At 42.0% G+C, this 15,881-nt stretch overlaps 1 protein-coding gene across 2 annotated transcripts in view; it reads left to right on the top strand.

The window, feature by feature from the left end:
- The first annotated feature begins 14,044 nt into the window (after positions 1-14,044).
- LOC127582572 (endophilin-A2-like) overlaps positions 14,045-15,881 on the top strand; it is an 83,239-nt gene continuing 81,402 nt past the window's right edge. For both annotated transcript variants that reach the window (XM_052037935.1, XM_052037934.1), the window contains exon 1: positions 14,045-14,130. The gene's annotated coding sequence lies outside the window, so the exon portion shown is untranslated. The remainder of the gene's footprint in view (positions 14,131-15,881) is intronic.

Raw genomic sequence — 15,881 nt, 5'->3', positions numbered from 1 at the left:
CCCTCATTGGTTGGCGCCCATCACGTGGGGAGACTTCACCGACCCCCCCCCCCCGCCATAACGCAGCTGCATTATTTTCAGAAAGTAGTAAACATTTCACACATAATATGACAAAACGATTAGGTTTTGGATAAAACCAAAGACTTTCAAAACATTAAACTTAGGCTGTGGAACCCACCCCAATCTCCCCCTTATTGGTTGCTGTAGATAGGCTAGGCGAATTCTGATTGACAGATCACTGAACCAATCAACTCATCAGCCAGGACAAACTCGGAAATGAATCATTGCTTTAAAAAGTTTTTTGTAGTTTTTCATGTCTAACTACAAAGGCAAACAAGTGTTGTGGAATGACAGTGACTGGTGGGTACTTGTTATTCTTAGAATATTAATATATGCCTCAAAATATATTTAATTAAATCATATCTGTATAAAATGTGCACATTCATTTTAAAAGGATTCTCACTGGTTCAAGAGAATCAGGTCCAAGAAGTTGAGACTAGCGGTAGTATTTGAGCAGGGACAAAACACCAAACACATTCCAAACCAAGTATTTGTGTCTTTACTATAATTCAGGAATTAATAATCCTACACGTCTTTTCACAATAGTTATACATTCTCCCAAAATGCTAGAACATTTCAGCAGGTCGTGGGGCACATATAGAGTCAGAAAAAGATACAGCATGAAAACAGGCCCTTTGATCCACACCAACCAACCAACCACCCACTTTAACTAATCCTATATCAAGCTTACTTTTTGTTTATTTTCCCCACATTCTCATCAATTCTCCCCAAATTCTACCACTCACCTATACACTAACAACAACATACAGTGGTCAGTTAAACGACCAATCTGAATATTTTTTGAATGTGAGAGAAAACTGAAGCATTCTGAGGAAACCCACATGGAGAATGTGTAAAGTCCACGCAAACATGCAAGTCAGGATTCAACCCAGATCTCTGGCACTGAGGCAGTGGCTCTGCTAGCTGCACTACTCTGAGGCCCAAACTGTGTAGAATTAAAAAATATGAACCCTTCTAATTTATTAATAATGAAAAAGGATGGGGCTATTTGGCCCATCAGGGCCATGTCAGCTTCCAGAGGCACCATTTCATTCGCCCCCTTCCCATTTCCTTGTTTCCCATGCAACTTCTGGCCTCACACACAAAAATTCCCTTTGATTCTTTTACCTTCAACCTATCCTAACAGGTAACAGCAGCCAATTAACTTACCAACACATCTTTGGGATGTGGGTGGAAACCAAAGCATCCAGTGGAAACCCACACAATTGCAGAGTGAATGTGCAAACTCTACACAGACAGCACCTCAGGTGAGGATCAAACTGAGGATGCTGGACTTGTGAAGCAGCATCACAAACCCTACTAAAATATTTATTTCTGTTCTACCACCTCCACTAGTAATTAGTTCCATAGTTATGTAATCCGGTTCTTTAAAAATGTTGTCTAAAGATTTTATTTTCTATCTTTACCCTTAAAAACAAAACCACACTTCAGAAGTACTTCATTGGTTGTTATGTGCTTTGGAACGTTTGAAGGCCATTAATACAGGACTTCCTTTCCAATATTAAACTGTGTCCCTATTCATCAATCCATATATACAACTGAAATACTTTTCTGGATCCAAACTCCTCATACCACTGAAAATCGTATAACCAGACAGTGGGTGCTTCACGTTTTCACATTCTGTCTCATTGTCTGTTCCAACAGAGAGTCATATAGTATGGAAATAGGTCCTCTGGCTACCACGATTCTCTAGAAAGTAAAGCCCCAAGGCAGGCAATTCTTGCTTATCAAAAATTTTCTCTCCCCTCCCATTCAGAAATCAACAAATTGCCTTCTGGACCACGTCTAACAATTTGACATCTTTCCAGTGTCATGAAAAGAAACAAAAAAAAATCACAGAAGAAACAGGTAAATCTTATGTTGATGCATCATAAACATCATTTCCTTAGACTGAAGTTCTGCTCTGTTATACAAACTAACATCTAGCTACATTTCTCCACCACCTGCACACACTGCATTGACAGTTTCAATTACCCATCCACCAAACCCACAATCTCGCCCTTGCTCTGTTAACAAGCATTTCCATTTAATATGTAATCTACAGTTGATCTGCTCCTACCTAATCTCGGTACTTTACACATGCCTGTAAAATTCCATCAGACACGTCTACCTGGACCTGGAATTTCCATACATTGTAGATCTTTGCATACTTATTTAGATCCATGGCTTTTGAACAAAATTAATTTACCTATGTAAAGATAGAAAACATATTTATATTGCAAAACATTTTGATAATTTGCCGAGTCCAAGATAACATTGAGTAGATTAAGAGGAGTGTGGCCAGGTTAGGGCCCAATGAGAAAGGACAAGATAGGACAGGACAGTTGTTGATGCTAATCATAAGGCAGAAAGCAGTGTTTATAAACATTTAGAAGGTTATTGTACATCTATTCAAGGGTAAATGAAGTTAAGCAGGCAAACCATTGCTGAGTTTGTCATCTCATTATGATATTACACTCTCTCAACAAAGAATTTAAATTTCAGTCTGGATTATGTGGTCAAACTTCTGTTGTGCTGCTTAAATCTGTAATGTCCTGACACAGAGGTGAGATTACTATGATTGAACGCAGGGTGATGTCGCATCCTGGGACAATATCCTGCCTTCCAAGTTATTTGGAAGCAGTATTCCGATACTGATCCAAATGTGGGCTGACGAGTCTCTGGTGTCTAATGGACTTCTTTCTAGTGTCTTAGAAGTGGCTGGTGAGCTAGTTGATGCTTGATTTTAATTTTGCAACATTCCCTAGGTTCAAAGAAAGATTCCATTTGTTTGGAAAATCGTAAATATAACTTCTTTATTCAAAAAGGGAAACAGACAGTAAGCTGAAAACTACATGCCAGTTAGCTTAACATCTGTATTTGGGAAAATGCTAGAAGCTATTATAATAGCAGGGTAATTGGGCAAAGTCAGCATGGTTGTGAAAGGGAAATCATGTTTGACCGATTTACTGGAGTTCTTTGAAGAAGGAACATGTGTTGTAGATAAAGGATAACCAATCGATGTATATTACCTGGATTTCTAGAAGGCATCTGACAAGGTGCCACATCAAAGATTACTGCAGGAAAGGAAGGCTCATCTTGTAGGAGGTAACATACTGGTGTGGTCAGAAGATTGCTGGCTAATGGAAAACAGAGATTAGATAATGGGTCTTTTTCTGGTTTGCAAAATGTAATTAGTGGTGTGCCACTGGGATTGTTGCTGGGGGCCTTGACTTTTTCTAATTTATGTTTTGGATGAAGGCTCCAAAGATATGGTCGGTAAATTTGCTGATAACACAAGGTAGGTAGCAGAGTAAGTTGTAAAGAGAAAATAATGAGACTAGAAAGCAAAAACACACGAGACTGCAGATGCTAGAATATGGAGCAAAAAACAGACTGCTGGAGGAAGTTAGCAGGTCAAGCAGCATCTGTGGAGGGAAGGGAATTATCAACATTTTGTGAGACAGAGGCCTGCACCTAGATCCACCTGCCCCCCTTTGTTTATCCTTTTCTGCTTCTGCAAAAGGGGGTAGAAGAAGAATCTTTAAATAGTTTTTTAAGGAAGGCAAGAAACATTCTCAATAAGCAAGGGGACAAAAGATTACCCCTTGGGTAAACCTCAACTCTGCATTCCTGAGTTGAGGTTACAATCAGATCAGCCATAATCTATTAAACGGCCAGAGCAGGTTTGAAAGACCAAGTGGCCTACTCCTGTTCCCAATTCTTATATTTGTGTAATCTCAGTGAGATTAATGTATCAATATGCTGCGTTGACTTTCAACCAGATATCACTTCAGACCAATACTTTGTGCACATTTTCTGCAAATCCATTTTACAGGAATGGCTTTGTTTTTATTCCCTACTGAAATCCAAGCAGATAACAGTCATTGTCTCACCATGTTTTTGTCTACAAGTTGGAGATATACAAAATTTGCTTTTTGAACCCATTACAAAACCGCCATAGAAACATAGAAAAACTACAGCACAATTCAGGCCCTTCGGCCCACAAAGCTGTGACGAACATGTCCCTACCCTAGAAATTACTAGGCTTACCCATAGCCCTCTATTTTGCTCAGCTCCATGTACCTATCTAACAGTTTCTTGAAAGACCCTATCGTATCCGCCTCCACCATCGTTTCCGGCAGCCCATTCCACGCACTCACCACTCTCTGAGTAAAAAACTTACCCCTGACACCTCCTCTATATCTACTCCCCAGCACCTTAAACCTATTTCCTCTTGTGGCCACCAATTCAGCCCTGGGGAAAAGCCTCTGACTATCTACCCTATCAACACCTCTCATCATCTTATACATCTCTATCAGGTCCCCCCTCGTCCTCCGTCTCTCCAAGGAGAAAAGGCCGAGTTCCCTCAACCTGCTTTCATAAGGCATGCTCCGCATTCCAGGCAGCATCCTTGTAAATCTCCTCTGCACCCTCTCTATGGCTTCCACATCTTTCCTGTAGTGAGGCGACCAGAACTGAGCAGAATACTCCAAGTGGGGTCTGACCAGGGACCTATATAGCTGCAACAATACCTCACGGCTCCTAAATTCAATTCCCCGATTGATGAAGGACAATACACCATATGCCTTCTTAACCACAGAATCAACCTGCGCAACCGCTTTGAGCTTCCTATGGACTCGGACCCCAAGATCCCTCTGATCCTCCACACTGCCAAGAGTCCTACCATTAAGACTATACTCCGCCAACATATTTGACCTACCAAAATGAACCACTTCACACTTATCTAATGCCATGAGATGCTTGGCATTAGATAGCAGCAATAACTATCTGAAACCCATTCAGTAGATGAACCAGCTTCAGAAAGGTCTTCACCAACGGTGAAATGTCTCTATTGTTGATACCCTATAATTATAGCATAAATCATCATAGTTACAAATTGGGCTTTGGTCCTTTTCAGCCCAAAACTGTACACAGGATTATATGAATTATCATTGATGAAAATTAGTTGAAAAATTTAATAATTACAGTGCCTGCCATTGCAAGAGACAGACATGAAAAGTCAATTGTCTGCTGTGACTCACTGTCCATGCTGATGTGAAAAATCAGGACCTCAAGGAGAGTTAGGGAGAAATTGGGAAGGGAAAATGTTAAGAAAGCAAAAAGTTCAAAACAATAACACAGGTTAATAATAATCCATTAAAGCAAGTGGAAAATACTTGCATATATATGGTGTCTTTCACAAACTCAGAATATGCAAAGCACTTTACAACTGAGAAAATACTTTTGAAATATGATCATTGCTCTAATGCAGGGTAAGTGGCAACCATGATCAACCAATAAAGATAGTTAATCACTTTTGTGATGCAGAATGAAGGGGAAATGTTGGTCAGGACATTGAACAGAACTCTCTTTCTCTTTAAAATAAGTACGGGATTTTTTGTATCCACTGAGAGAAATTATATAATCTCAATTTAATGTCTCACCTAAACTTTGGCACCTCCAACAGAATGGACATTCAAGGTTTTCCTGCTTGAAGTCTTTGAAGCAGGACTTAGACCAAGAATCTTCTGATTGAGAAGCAAGTGCACTACCAACTGGCCAACTACTTACAATCACAATAATAACCTTTGTTGTAGATGGCCTACAGTAGTTATATGTAGGGACAGACCATCAGAATATAGCCCAATGATGTCTCTACTCATTGTCCTTGTCTACACCAGGAGACCTCAGATAATAATCAGAAGTGAAAATCCCCTTTTTAATGTAGGAATGATCAGAACACTGTAGTACCCTGACTGCTGCCTTATTTACAAGATCACAAGACAAAGGAGCAGAAGTAGGCCATTTGGCCCATCGAGTCTGCTCCATCACTTCACAATGAGCTAAACTATTCTCCCATCTAGCCCCAATTCCCGGCCTTTTCCCCATATCCCTTGATACCCTGACTAATTAGATACCTATTAATCTCCACCTTAAACAACCCCAATGATCGGGCCTCCACAGCTGTACGTGGCAAGAAATTCCATAAGTCCACGACCCTCTGGCTAAAGAAATTTCTCCGCATCTCTGTTCTAAATGGGTACCCTCTAATTCTAAGACTGTGCCCTCTTGTCCTGGACTCACGCACTATGGGAAACAACTTAGCCACATCTACTCTGTCCAGTCCTTTCAACATTCGAAATGTTTCTATGAGGTCCCCTCTCATTCTTCTGTACTCCAATGAACACAGTCCAAGAGCTGACAAACGCTCTTCGTATGTCAGCCCTTTCATTCCGGGAATCATCTTCGTAAGTCTTCTCTGAACCCTCTCCAACATCAGTACGTCCTTTCTAAGATAAGGGGCCCAAAACTGCACACACTATTCCAAATGAGGTCTCACCAGTGCCCCATAGAGCCTCGTCAACACATCCTTACTTTTATATGCTATTCCTCTTGAAGTGACTGCCAACATAGCATTCGCTTTCTTTACCGCCGACCCAACCTGGAGGTTAACCTTTAGGGTATCCTGCACGAGGACCCCCAAGTCCCTTTGCACTTCTGAATTTTGAATTTTCTCCCCATCTAGACAATAATCTGCCCGTTTATTTCTTCTTCCAAAGTGTACAACCGCACATGTTTTAACATTGTATTTCATCTGCCATTTTTTTGCCCATTCTCCTAAACTGTCCAAGCCTCTCTGCAACCTCTCTGTTTCTTCAACATTTCCTGCTCCTCCACCTATCTTGGTGTCGTCTGCAAACTTAGCCACAAAACCATTTATTCCATAATCTAAATCATTGTTATACAGTGTAAAAAGAAGCGGCCCCCAACAGTAACCCCTGCGGAACACCACTAGTAACCGGCAGCCGACCAGAACAGGATCCCTTTATTCCTACCCTTAGCTTTCTGCCTATCAGCCAATGCTCTACCCATTCTAATATCTTTCCTGTAATTCCATGGGCATTCATCTTATTAAGCAGCCTCTTGTGCGGCACCTTATCGAAGGCCTTTTGAAAATTCAAATACACAACATCCACTGCTTCTCCCTTGTCCATCCTACTTGAGATTACCTCAAAAAATTCCAATAGGTTGGTCAGGAAGGATCTTCCCTTAAGGAAACCATGCTGACTTACTTATGATCATTAATCACCAACAACTGTGGATGCAACATGGGTCCTTCCCAGTTTGTATGGTATGATAATTGGCAAAGTATTTAATTGATGTATACACAGGGCTACTTGATAAACGCCTGCCTGCTTTAGGTGCTCTGTGCCACTTACCATTTAAAAAATGTTTTCTCTTTGTAAATACTGGAAATATACAGTACTGGACCTGACTTTCAATGTACAAGAAAATATTCATACACCAATGAATTCAATTTTGTAAATAGAACATAGAAAAACTACAGCACAATTCAGGCCCTTCGGCCCACAAAGCTGTGCCGAACACGCTACCTGCCCCACAGATGTTGCTCAACCTGCTGAGTTCCTCCAGCAGACCGTTCGTTGCTCCAGATTCCACCCTCTAGAGTCTCCATTAGAACACAAGGGTGGATATTCCCAGGCCCTGATGGGATTTATCCCAGGACGCTAATGGAAGCTAGCGAGGAGATTGCTGGGGCTCTGATGGAGATTTTTGCATCTTCGTTAGCCACGGCTGAAGTACCAGAAGACTGGAAGATACCTAATTTTGTGGATAATGGATGCAGGCAGAGAAGAATAGAGGCAGATTGAGTGAAGTATTGGAATGGGAAGGTGAAAGTGGAGACAGTGCTGGACTTTCTTCCTGATAAAGACGTGCTCCAGTATATCAGCATACCCCTCCCTTAACTCTTTCGCCTCTGCATCATTCTCCCTGGTGAACACTGATAAGAACTATTTGTTTAGGATCTTGCTCATATCACCTAGCTGACACACGGATTACCCCTCTCGCCCCTGAGTGGACCTGTTCCTTCCTAAACTACTCTCTTGCTCCTAATAATAATTCTTAGGATTCTCCTTGATCCTACTTGTCAAGGTTATTTCTTGGCCCCCTTTTGCCCTCCTAATTTCTTTTGTAAGTTTTCTCCGACAATGCCTATAAACATCGTGCCTTGATACCAATTTCCTACACCTGATATATGTTTCCTTCTTTTCCCTGATTAAATGTGATAGAGATGGAGGTAAAAGAGGTGGGGGAGTTGCATTACTGATGAGGGTAAACGTCAGAGAGAGTGGAGGGCTTGTCCACTGAGGCAATATGGGTAGAGCTCAAAGATAAGAAAGGTGCAATTACTCTGATGGGATAATATAGGCCTCCCAATAGCCAGTGGGAGATAGAGGAACAAATATGTAGACAGATTATGGAAAGATGTAAAAGCAACAGCGTTGTTGTTGTGGGCAATTTTAACTTCTCCTATATCGACTGCAACTTCCTTAGTTCAAGAGGCTTAGATGGGGCAGACTTTGTTAGGTCCATTTTTAGAGGGTTTCTTGAAACAGTATGGGGATAGTCCAACTAGAAGAGGGGCCATACTGGACCTTGTATTGGGAAATGAGCCTGGCGAGGTGTTTCTGTGGGAGAGCACATTGGAAACGATGATCACAACTCCTTAAGTTTTAAGATAGTTATGAATATAATTAGCCTACTTGCATACTTGCAAATGCACTGAAATTTTAAAGATTCAAGAACAATTGAAGAAATGATATACAAAATTATGAGCGTTTTATTTCAAGATTCAAAGAAAATAAACTGCCAGGAGCTTGCATGAATCCAGAAAACTGAAAAAACACACAGGTTTGTCAGTGCCTGACCACTGGCAAGTTATGGCAAAAGGTCCATTTCCAGATCACATCCAGGCCTCCAGATAGTTACCACAATAACATAAAAGCCATGGTACTGCAGTCTTGATTTGATTGTGTTTTAATTAAAATTCCTCTCTTAACAAAAATCAGACTGAAACATATTAATAGGTTATTTGTGGAATAATCCTGACAAGCAGCATATTTGCCTCCATAACAACAATTACTGCACCTCAAAGTATTTCACAGATGCACAATACTTTCATTATGAAAGGGGATATATGGCTAGAAGTATTATATCTACAATATCCCACCCACACAACACAGGGGCTTTCCAGCACAGTATGCTATTCTCCTTATTGCATTAAATTCAGTGAATCTTTGGGATAATTTTAACTTTGAGGGAAGGAATAAAATAAGCAATAGCAAATCTGCTACCTGTTATGAATGCTACCAGATTTTACTTGCAATTGACTTCCACTGAAAAGAAAATTGGACAAGGTGTGTAACGGGGGCGAAACGAACAACACTTGTTTACTCTGATGATGCAAAGTTAAAATGACTCTCTATGTTTCAAGGCTTTGATTGCTCAGGTAATATTTGATGTAATAATACAATTGCCCTTTAAGGGGCACTGTCTTACAAATTGAAAGTTGATCTTGGAAAAGTCAATATCTGCTACAGTTTTAGAGATGTCTCAACTTATATTCACGTCCTCATGAATCAAACCTTTCCACACTGTATTCACGCAATAAAAATAGCTCGAGGATGCCAATGGCACTGAGAGTTTTTTTTCTAATGTGTATTTGAGTGAGGTTCAAGATTAAATCCGTGGTCTGTGCTGAGCCAAATGATCTCAGCTGGAAAACACTGCAATATGGGTCACAGCCATGGGATGAAGGAAAATCTGACAAGGCTCCCACGCCTGATTCCTACCAGAGTTTGCTGTTGGTCCCTCTCCCGTTTTACATTTGCACGCTCACCCTCGTTAGCATCAGAATGTGGGGAGAATAAAAAAAATGGGATTCAAGTCAGATTAGCAAGGGTGGTTGATGGTTACTGCGGATTCGTTGGGCCAAAGAGTCTGTTTCCATGCTGTATCTCTACAACACTGAAAATGGCGTCAGTTTTCAGTTGTCTGTTGATGACTCCCAGCTTTTCACCATGTCTCTTGGCCTCCCTGGTATATCTAAACTGTTAAGCTGTACATAGAATACTCTGTTGCCCAGCGACCGTTTCCAGCTCTCTCACAGGTAGCTGTCCAGAACTGTGCCATACTGTTTGCAAATTGGGTGTCATTTTTGACAGAGTTAAATTCTGGGCCATGGATTCAGGCTGTTAATAAGATTTCCATTACATCCATTTACTACTGCTAGACTCAATTCTTCCAACACACTCCGAGCCGGCCTTTCGCATACCACTCTCTGAACATGAGGCAATGCTGAACTGTACTTCTGAAATTTAGTTGCACCTTCATTTTATTGTGTCTTCAGATGACAAGGCTCAAAGCTCTGGAATTCCTTCCCTAAACCTGTTAAGCATTATATCCACTATTAGAATGCTCTCTCAGACTTACCTCTGATTAAGTTTTTGGGTTGCCTGCTAAAATATCATATATAGCTGGATGTCAGTTTTTCAGTGAATATTGCTTTTGTGTAACACCTTGCTACTTCACAGGCATCGTACAAATGGGAGTCTGGGAAAGAGAGACAAAAGAGTTACATTTTTTAAAAATCTCTCTTTCCCAGTTCTGAAGAAGGATATTGGGTCTGGAACGTGAACTTGGTTTCCCTTTCTACAGATGCAGCCTGACCCACTGACAGTTTCCAGCGTTTTCTGTCTTTCTCCAACATGCTCATTTTTTTTTCCATTTTCAAGATCAGTTTTAGCTACGATAACATGTACAGTTGAATAACATACTAACATACATCTGTAAAGCTTGTATTAAGGCTACCCAGCTAACTTAAGGGAATATACCCATCATTTATGGAACTGCATACTAGCAAGGAATCATTGCTGTCAATGGTGATGTGGGAGGAGATGGTTTGATGGGGGCAGCAAGAAAAAATAAATCTCCAACATGTCCTCAGATGCTTCCTATGTTCTCAAAAAAAACAACCATTTGTAGTTACTGAAGTAATACCAGGAGAAATGGACAGTTGATCAGCAATGCATACAAGTGGAATCACACTCACAGCACTACCTATGACTAGAATATCTGATCATGACTGATAATACATCAAAAAAATGTCAAAAGAAAATCCGGGAAATATACAGCAGGTCTGTCAGCATCCAAAAAGTTAATGTTTCAGTTAGTGATACATCAGGACAAAAAAACTACACAAATAGGGGACTGAAATTTGGAACCTTTTTCTTCATTCAAAAGCATATCAGTTGTTAATTTTAAATCTGCAAATAATAGGTTTTTTAAAAGATATTCAGAAAAATGAAGCAAAGAAATAAGTTTGGTCACAGAACAGGCATGATCTCACTGTTTAGTGAATAACCCCAAGGGTTTCTAAATTGCACAAGTTCTGGATTTCCATGTTATGAATAATCTTAAACAAAAAATAAGCTTCCAAGTCAGTGATGATCAGCATCAGCCACTCTATATGGCCTTTTATGACCTTAATTGTTTCCATCAGTCGGGAAGAATGCCCTCTTGAAATTTGGCTGACCACTGAAATTCATCTCCATTTTAGGTTTGCTTCATGACAGCGTGCAAGTCATGATCCCAACCAGTGGGTGTACAACAGACCCATTCTCAGTGAAGACAGGAGTCAAGCAAGGCTGTATTAACGTCCCAACACTTCCCTCAATCTTTCTTGCTCAACAAACCTCCTACGGGAATGGAAGTTATTTTCAGAAATGATGGGAAGCTGTTCAACCTATGGTGATTACACTCCAGAGCCAAGGTCACCTAAACTTCAGTAGTGAAGCTGCAGGATACAGACACACTTGTGTTTGCACGTGCTCGAAGGCCGAGCTCCAAGTCGTCATTGTCCTGAAGTGTATGATAGGACTGGCCTTACATTCCACACTCACAAGAAAAGGCAGATATCGATGATGAAATTCACTATTCTCTTACATGCACCAGCAGAACCTTTGATTGACTGAGGAAAAGAGTATTTGAAGATTAAGACCTCAGACCTGGCATGGAACTTTATGGTCTACTAGGCAATAGTGATCACTGCCCTGCCATATACTTCTGAGATGTGGACTACCCTAGAGATCAGGCATCTCAAGGCTAAGGAATGGTACTATCAAAGCTTGCTCTGTAAAATCCTCCAAATTCACTGGCAGGATAACATCATCAGCATTAGGGTCCTTTGTACACCAGTCAGCTATGATCATAGAATTGTACACCATTTGGGCTAACTCATCCAGGCAGACCAGTGGGCACCCTTCCGTATTAACTCCATCATCCAGTGTTTAGTCCTTCTGCCTAAGCAATTTAAATACTCACCTAGACTTATCTTAAATGCCGTTGGTGACCCAGATCCAAACACTCTCTCAGACAGTGAATTTGCACGATCGGCACTCAAAACAGACATGCTATTCTGAGCTGTGTCATGGAAAAATGTTACTAGATGGAATGAGGCAAAAAAATTCAAGGATGTGCTCAAAACCCCCTTGAAGAAATGCAACAGTTTCGCTGACTTTTGGGACTCTGGCCTATGTCTATTCAGAAAGGTGCAAAAAATTCAAATTGGTATTGAAAACTTTGAGGCTATGCATTGTGAGCACATACAAACCAGAAGTGGTGGAAGGACTGCCCTCTTGAAGACTACCCATTCCCCTGCTCCATTGGATATCACCTGCCCGACCCCTGGAAGAGTCTGCAGCTCCCACATCGACCTCATCATCCACCTCAGAACTCCAAAAACTAGAATGGACAGTAGGCATTCAAAATGTTGAGAAACTGCCTAAGGCGAATAAAAGTAACCTTTATACATTTTCTTATTTATCTTGCACAACAGGTATCGTTCAGTCTTCGCTTCTTTTTTCGAATTAAGAGTTAGAAAAAAAATAGGTGATTAGAAGAATTTGAACAAGGAGCCTAAGGAAAGTGAAACTCACTTCAAATTGCCTTTAGCAAATTTGATGTCTCGACTCAGACATGAAAGGAACCCTCCCTTGAAGAGTTCCTACTTCAGTCAAAACATGTTCAATTCAGCATTCGATGGGGCTCCAAAATCATGCCAACTGTCAGTAGGAAGGTTCATCAAGCAATACATTTTGACGAGAACGAAAGAAGAGTTTACTAAGCAGAAATTGACGATAGCCCAAACGAGTGAAAACTGATCACCGAGTTCCTACATAACTTCCAGTTCCAACAGCAACGTCCGAGGATCAGTGCATGCTCCAACAGAATGGAGATTAGAAACGTTTTCTTTTCAACAGATAAAAGAGGCAACCCTTCTCCTGAATTGAGGGACGGTGCATTGAGTAAAGAGCCTCATTTCCACCTGGCCAGAAAATAAAATCAACGTTTCTTCCCTGTTCTCAGGCGAAGAGTTAAGAAAGAAAACTTCTGAAACAAACTTCAAGTATTGAAACTTTTTCTATTAGTGCCTTAAATCTGCTGCTTTAGAGAACATATTTATAATTGAAATCAGTTTTCTCTCGTCCTAAATATAAGTAGTTATTCAATATATCTTCATCCCTCCATCTTAAACTCCTCCTCAACTCTTCCCTCAACTTTCAGGTTGTCCCATGGGGACCCAGGTCTGTCCTCTGCCATGATTACAAGCTAAAACCGTCCACGACAACGCCTTAGAAAATACACTAATATTTCTGTGACTTATCTTTCACCTTCCTGAGGAAACTCTCTACGAACTTTCACACCCTACAGAGACAATTCTGTAAGAGTTTCAAAAAAAATAAGCTCAGGCAGCTCACAGAAAGATGGAGAATCTCACTCTTCCAGAGCAACAGGTGGCGCCAGGTCTAGACTCCGTCAGTGCGGCAGGTGGCGCTGTGTTCGGAGGACCCGGCCAGCTGTTTTGCTGGGAGGGGGAGAGGAGGTTGGTCTCCTGCTTTCCCCGTCGGCGGGTGGCGCTGTGTTTGGAGGACCGGCCGGCGGTTGGGTTGCCGGTTCCCCGCCGGCGGGTGGCGCTCCTTGTCGCGCTGCCGGAAGTAGCCGCGGTTGCCATGTAAGATCGCTGTCAGTGTGCCGTTTGGCCGGATTCCTTCGCTGCCGAGCGGAGAAAGACTCACCGACAGCAGCGCGGTCCGGGCGTCGCTGGCTTTCGTTTTTCCTTCCCCCCCCTCCTCCCTGCGGCGTTGTGAAGTGCTCGAGGATGTCGGTGGCGGGTTGAAGAAGCAGTTTTACAAAGCGAGTCAGGTAAAGGCGGTGGCGCAGGCTGGGCGGGGGTCCCGGGGACGGGCTCGGCCCCAGCCCCGGCCCCCGCCCCGGGGGCTGCCGCTGTCACTCAGGCCGCCCCGCTGCACCAGCGGACACAGCGCCGGTGCAGCTACTTCTTCCCTCGCAGCCACGTCCCCGCACTGACTTTTCGTTGCTGTTGCTTCAGTGAGAGTTTTCACCAAGCCGACCCAGTCAGCGCATTCTGTTTCAATGCAACTTTTTCTGTGTGTGTGTGTGTGTGTGCAGAAGGCATTTGGGAACGGGAAACTGCTAAATTTGCTAGTTTGGGAACGGGAAACTGCTAAATTTGCTAGTTTGGGAACGGGAAACTGCTAAATTTGCTATCATTTTAAAGACAAATGATTGTATTTATTACTCAAAAAATATAGCTTTCTATTAAAGAAAATTTGACTTATCCCAGATCTTCAGTTATAGGACGTAATTGTTTATAATCTTGACATTTTTAATATTGACAGCGTGCAACACTTTTTGATTAATAAGAAAAGCGCACGATCGATTTGCAGTAGATTGTGATGTGTATCCTCGAATCTCTTGTGCTTCTGAGAGTGTTTGTCCAGAGAGAGTTCTGCAGTGTTTTCGTGGTTTTATGGAGAAGCAGTTGCAACATCTGTTACAACTTAAATATTCAATCTTCGTTAACTTGCTCGTTGCCTGGACGTTTCAAACAAAACATTTGCCATTCCTCGAGAGGAATGAAAAACTATAGCAATTGACTATAACCAGTAACTGGCGACCGATGCAAGAAAAAAAATCTCAAATTAGCATACAGCTAAACTATACAATTAAGGTTTAATTCCTGACTTCAGCTGGAGCAGCAGTCAGACTGATATAGTTCGCCATGGTGCTCCTGAATTGAGGCAAATTGTTGCTCCAGATTTCTTTTTAATGACTAGTTTGGTAAAGTTTTTAGTTACTGTTGGGGAAGGATAAGATCGATGTTGTCCTGTGTTAATGACCATTTGGGCAAAGAAATAGAAATCCTCATTGAGGGGTCAGCATTGGAAAGGGCGAGCAGCTTCAAGTTCCTGGGCATCAACAACTCAGAGGGTCTATCCTGGGCCCAACACATTGATGCCATCACGAAGAAGGCACGCCAGTGGCTCTACTTCATTCAGGACCCTCACAATCCAGGACATGCCCTCTTCTCATTACTACCATCGGGGACAAGGTACAGGAGCCTGAAGACCCACACACAACGTTTTTGGAGCAGCTTGTTTCCCTCCACCATCAGATTTCTGAAGGGTCCATAAACACTACCTCGTTATTCCTAGGGAAACAAAGGACTGCAGATGCTGCAATCTAGATGGGGGGGGGGGGGAACAACAAGAGTGCTGGAGAACTCAGCAGGTCAGGCAGAATCCATGGATGTTGGGAGGTGGGGTGGGCACAAGGTGGTGATAGGTAGATGAAGGTAAGATATAGTGATAGGCAGATATGGGGGAGGAGGGGAGAGCAGATATCCACCAGGGGATGGGTCAAAGGTATAGAGGCAGGTGGCATGAGGAGAGGAAGAACACCTATCACTGCTCTGCTCCCCACCCCACCACCCCCCTTATACATTGGGCTTCCCTTTTTCCTATCTTCAGTCCTGAAGAAGGGTCCTGACCTAAAACATTGATCACCTGCTTTTCTCCTCGGATGCTGCCTGACCTGCTGAGTTCCTCAGCATTTTTTTTTTCATCTTGTTATTCTCTCTTTGCACTATTTAT

This window comes from Pristis pectinata, chromosome 24 (assembly GCF_009764475.1).
Source record: "Pristis pectinata isolate sPriPec2 chromosome 24, sPriPec2.1.pri, whole genome shotgun sequence".
Classification (NCBI taxonomy): Eukaryota; Metazoa; Chordata; class Chondrichthyes; order Rhinopristiformes; family Pristidae; genus Pristis; species Pristis pectinata.
The sequence above is the reverse complement of the archived record's forward strand: the minus strand, read 5'-3'. Positions and strand labels throughout refer to the sequence as shown.